Below are 6,336 nucleotides of genomic sequence, written 5' to 3' on the forward strand. Positions count from 1 at the left end.
AGGGGGATACTATTGCGGCCGCAATACGGCACTTAAAGACTTAAGTCGTCACTGAAAGAGTTTCAGCTGGTATTACTAAAATATAAACGGATGCGGACACTAGTACATAGAGCCAAAAGTTACGGATAGAATGCCTACATATTCAATAAAGATGTTTACCCTGTCGTTTATAATTAGAACGTTTATTCCGGTACGATTGTACAACAACACGGATTTTAATTTAAATCTTTAAAAAAAACTCAATACTCTACATTAAATAGGGAATTTTACGCCACTCCGATACAGAATTTGTAGGAACAAGGGTAAACTTACCCGATGATTGCCCAAATATGAATGGCTATATATACAGATATAGTTGAATAGTTTCAAATCAACATTGAAACCGTTGAAAGAAACGAAGTTGTATATCTAAAAAATTACAAAGGTATATGTAAGTATTATTCCATTTTTTATTATAGATTTCTATTTCTTTTATTTTAAAAAAGTAGTCTTGCTTTTGTGAGTTCAGGTTTAGTTTGTCTGTATTTTAATTTATTTTAAATCTAAATATTTTGATTAGTTCGTGTGTTTTAGATCAAATGTATGCAATATTTGTGTTGAATACTGGTATCTTTTTGCTCCATTTGATATCTTTCGTTCATTTAATAAAGTTACGTCATAGTTTTTGTTCTTTTTACTTTATTGTCGTGCCTAAGAATTATATTCTAAACATGTCACGAGAATTCAAGAATAAATATTGTCAAAGTTCCATAATTTGGCAATTGGAAATGTTAGACATTTATAATCAGAAATGTCCCATACACATGTAAAATTACGATCAGTTAATATTACTGTAGTAGCACAGTTTAAAAATGATGCATGATATCAATACAATACGAAAATATGTTTTTTTTTAATCACGGAACATAATTATGAAATAAATGTTACAATTAAAGATCCATTACAGCAGAAGTCCTATTAAACCGGTGGTAGGGTACTCGACGGGTGTGGCATATTTCATTGGCTCTTATCAATTTCTCTGTTGTTATTTTGTTGTTGTTGTTTTCTGTGCTTGTAAAGCATTTTCTTATAACGTAGTACGCAAATTTAAACGACATGATGGGCTATCACACTTTTAAAAATAGAAATGACATTAAAGAGAGAACAATGAATTTGTTTCAACTAAAATGACATTTATGTGGGGACAATGAAAGGATTTTTCCTGAAATAACATTTAAGTGCGATCAATGAACGGATTTTCACTGGAATGACATTTAAGTGAGGACAATGAAAGGGTTTTTCCTGAAATGACATTGAAGAGCGGAGAATGAAAGGGTTTTTCCTGAAATACTATTAGAGTGAGAAAATGAGAGAAATTTATTATGTTAAATTCTCATTGCAATTGACGATTTTGATTTATCATTTATGCTGCACAAATGCTCTACGTTTGCAGATGAAGAACATACAATCAATGTTATTGTTCGCCTTAGTATGCATGTCCTTATTCGGGTTGCTCACAAGCCATGTTCACATTGTGTCGAACGCCTGTTTCTGTGATTTATCTGAGAGGCAAGTTCAACATATATCTCACGACGGAACAAATATTACTGTCACTCAACATCATTGTGTGCTAACAATAAAGGATTTTAGTAGACATGAGGACTCGTTAGAGACAGCACCAGACTGTTGTTGTGTGGCAACTTTCGAAGTGGAGGTAAGAACCTTGTAAAAAACGTGTTTAACCTTTACCCTGCTAAATTTCTAAAATGGACTGGTCCGTCATTTAATTTGGGCAATACCATTTAATATTAGAAGAGGTGTTCACTAAAAATTTACTGAATGAACAGCAAACAGCGCAGACCATAATCAGACTGCACGGATGTGCAGGCTGATCTTGGTCGGCACTGGTCGCAAAGGCAGAATGACTTGCCAACAGCAGGCTAAAGGTTAAGGTACACAAGTAGTCTTGCACTTTATTGGTGTCGTTTCGTTTACTGTGGTATTTTACTACACTTAATACTTTAAGAAAATATACTGACCTCGTCGGTTGAAAATGTTTGGTATATTTTAATGTTATTGATGTTGTCTTTCATATCCATATTTGCGCCCACGTAATAACTATTCAGTCTATAGTCCATATCTATGCTAACAAAATGACTACTCAATTTAGAGTCCTAAATATATTTTTAATAAGGAAGCAGCGCAAGTGGGTGGGGTTATTGGGAAATAAAACCACTAATTTTTCAATTACAATGAATAGCACAAAAATGCTGACATTTGACAATTAAGTGTTCTAGGGTTGTGAATCATTATCGAATTTAATATCAGTTTCTTTTCCTTACAGACACTGCGACATCATTTATACTACAGGCGTGTAGACGGATGCAATGTTGTGGCTTGTTAATGAAATCTGGAAAGTAGATCCCTGGGAAGCACCGAGAACAAGGCAAACAGTGACAAAGCCATGTGACAAAGCAACACTGGGACATGTTCCTTTAAATTATAACAACCATTCAATGGAGCTGACTAGAATTCGAGACTGACATTAAAATAACACCTTAAGTCAAATCAATGAAAAATTCCATTTTGATTTATCTATCATTAATAAATTGTTTAATTTATTTACACACGTCTATAAATTATATTAAACTAAGCGTTTGTGATTTATTCCTTTCTAACGAATAGATAAGACGACAAAATCTAATCTGTGGTAAAGCCCATCTGATAAAAAGAAATGTAAATGCACTGATCACATTACGGAATTAAATAATAATAATAAATCATAACATAGAGTAATAAGATATTGCAAGTTTATTATCATACGGAAACATGGACCGGTGTATGTCAGTGATGTTTCATTAATAATGAAAGATTAGCAAAGCAAAATGCTCCATAATCTGAAAAAACGAAAAATCGTCAAAATTAGACTTCGACTTCGTTTTCTGTGTGAAATAGTCATATACATTTCTGATATAGATGAAAAACTGAACAATGAAGACACATAAAGGGCAAAACCAAGCATTTAAAATAACATACTTAGCTAAGCAATTACTTAAGCTTTTTCATAAAATTGGGGCCAGAAAAGCTTCTGAAATTGTAGCTTCTTCTGTATCATGCACAATCTTCCAACTAAACTTACTAACAACTTAGTTTATCGTATGCATTTATATTCAATTGGTAATTCATTACATTAATTGAAATTAGGATTTCCACTAATGAGATATAATTATTATGTTAAATAAATGTATGCTTGAATCGAGTCTTCCCCGAGGTCCTTAAAGGCGGACGAGTCTAAAATAGTACCTGAGATTTCGAAACGACCAAGCGGTCATCCTTCGGACTTTAGAATTAAGTAGCAAAAAAGCCAGTAAATGGATCAGAGATATTTTTCTTTGCACAATTGTTTATCTAAACGTTTCATACTATCAAATTATACATACATACGTTATAGGTCAATCATTTGCTGATAATACGGGACAGGTCTCACTATGTGTGCAATTTTTGCCGTCCTGAAATCAATATTTCATTTTACCTGTTTATGCCGCAGAAGACCCTAAACATGGCATAGGATGAAGATCTATCGGATATATAATAAAAGGTCATTGCTCGAGATCTCCTCTGACATTTTTCAAAATTGATTTCATTTTATGATTTTACCCGTAATGGCGTCACTGCATTTTAGTGGAATTTTCAATTTTCATTAACAACCTCACGGCCCCATAATATTCCATATTAAATTTTCTACATGTTTTAATAATACTGTCCTCCTTACAATCTAACATTCTGTTAATAGTTTTGGTCTGTCTGTGGCCTGTTTGTGGCCTGTCTGTGTGTATTAGGCGTTTTAAAGCGTGTTTTCTGTAAGGCCGAGTTATATCATTTACAAGACGATGACAATAATCAGTTATCTGTTCATGATTATGAGCAGGATATGCTCATAAGGCTGTCCTGGGAGTTTCCATTCGCGTTGGTCCAAATTAAAGGGATCCTTGTCTAGCTTATTCTACGCTCATTCCAACGACACCTTACACATGCAAAATGCAAATTTGCACCATTGAGCAGCATCACGTTAATCTATCATCTAAAACGACCATTTTTAATACAGAGTTCGACGTAACATAGTAACTATATTGCCAGAAAAGTACGGCCTTCAATTTTCACTTTAGAAACGGTGTCACCTGTGTGTCCTTACATTCTATTTATAGTTTTTGTTGGTCTGTGTGAGTCTGTCTTGGCTAAAATTTGTTTTTACGGAAGGTCAATTTCTATTATTTTATGGACGTTACAATCAACAATTCAAGGCGCATGTTAATAAGATTGTTACTCTTATCAGACTGTCAGGCAAGTTTCCATTTACTTGTCTCCAATGATATGATGTCGTCGTCTACCTTATGCTACTGTCTATCCAATGACACATCTAACAGTAAAATGCACATTTGCACCGATGAGAAAAATAACGTTATATATTAGCATATAATATGGCCCGTGGACTATTTTTTAATGAATAGATATCTGTTTATCATAGGAATTTATATTCAATTGGTAATTCATTATATTAACTGAAATTAGAAATTCCACTGATGAGACCTAATCATTTTGTTAAATAAATGTATGCTTGAATCGACTCTTAAGGCGGACGAGCCTAAAATAGTACCCGAGATACTGGAAGCCAGTCTAAACGGAAACGACCATGCAGCCATCCTTCGGACTTTAGAATTATGTATTGGATCAGAGACCTTATTCTTCGCACAACTGTTTACATAAACGTTTCATACTATCAAATTATACATACATACGTTATAAGTCAATTATTTGCTGATAATACGGGAATGGTCTCACTATGTGAGCAATTTTTTGCCTCAAAATCTAGCTTCCTGAAATCAGTATTTTTACTGTATTTGTTTATATCACAGAACACCCTAAACATGGCATACGATGCAGGTCTATATGATATATAATACAAGGTCATTGCTCTCCTATGACATTTTTCAAAATTGATTTCATTTTATGATTTTACCCGTAACGGTGTCACTGCATTTTAGTTGAATTTTAAGTTAACAACCTCATGCCCCCATAATATTAAATATTAAATTTTCGACATTAATAATACCGTCCTCCTTACATTCTAACATTCTGTTAAAACTTTTGGCCTGTCTGTGGTATGTATGTGTGAAATTAAGCCTTTGGATCGAGTTATATCATTTGCAAGGCGATTATAATAATCAGTTATCGGTTCATGATTATGAGCAAGATATACTCATAAGGCTGTCCTGGGAATTTCCATTCGTCCAAATCAAATGTATCCTTGCCTAGCTTATTCTACGCTCATTTCAACGACACCTTACACATTGAAATGCACGTTTGAATTTATGAGAAAAATCACATTAATCTAGCATTTAGAACGACCATCTTTCGTACATAGTAACTATATTGTTTGCCAGAAAAGTACGGCCTTTAAGTTTCACTTTAGAAAAGGTGTCGCTTGTGTGTTCTTACATTCTGTTTATAGTTTCTGTGTCTCTGTGTAGTGTGTCTTTGTTGAAATTTGTTTTTCGGAAGGCCAATTTCCATTATTTCATGGACATTACAATCAACAATTTAAGGCGCAAGATAATTAGAATGTTACATTTATCAGACATTTATCAGACTGTCCAGCAAGTTTCCATTTGCTTATCTCAAAAGGTAAGATGTCGTCGTCTAGCTTTTCCTCGTTCTTACCAACGACAACATTGGCGTGGATATCAAGGATGGTCCTTTCCGCGAGATTGATTTATCTTTGTGTTAGAAAAATTTGCAATGGAAAACACTTCAACATGATAATTCTGAACTAATCCAGATACTCTGAAAATTTTAAAAAGTCCCCTCTTTCTACCCTCGAAGTTCGTTAGAAGGATGTGTAATAGCAATGGAAAAAATTATATTAAAAAAGAAATATGGAAAAACCCTTTTCAACTGAAAGTTTGATCAAGTAGTTAGTTAGTTTATACTAATATGTTTTAGCTAGATTGTGATGAAAGCTTCAAGCTTATTGGAACCGTTCTTGAGTCCGCTTCCTGGAAAAACCAGTACTGGTGTCATATGAGAAGTCATGGTCGTTACCCCAGTGGGGCTCGAACCCACGACCCCTGGATTGAGCGGCCGACACCTTATCCACCAGACCGCCGCTCCCCTTGAGTAGTAAGTTAGAAGTGAATGTTGAAACAAATATCAAAATTCTCTCACAAAACACAGAAAACATCGATAAATTTCACTAAACATGCCGAATCCCGGGTATCATAACTAATGCTTCAACATTTCATATTCGTGAATAGATTATTGAAATGGCAATAAAAAGGTATAATCTGAATCGTGAAATAT

At 34.0% G+C, this 6,336-nt stretch overlaps 1 long non-coding RNA gene across 1 annotated transcript; it reads left to right on the forward strand.

Moving 5' to 3' along the window:
* Positions 1–288: 288 nt before the first annotated feature.
* Positions 289–2,682, forward strand: LOC123555624 (uncharacterized). The gene is made up of 3 exons (XR_006687349.2): positions 289–430; positions 1,433–1,693; positions 2,324–2,682. It is a non-coding gene; the product is annotated as an uncharacterized LOC123555624 (long non-coding RNA).
* Positions 2,683–6,336: the final 3,654 nt, after the last annotated feature.

The sequence above is a fragment of the Mercenaria mercenaria genome, chromosome 7 (genome assembly GCF_021730395.1).
Source record: "Mercenaria mercenaria strain notata chromosome 7, MADL_Memer_1, whole genome shotgun sequence".
Taxonomy (NCBI): domain Eukaryota; kingdom Metazoa; phylum Mollusca; class Bivalvia; order Venerida; family Veneridae; genus Mercenaria; species Mercenaria mercenaria.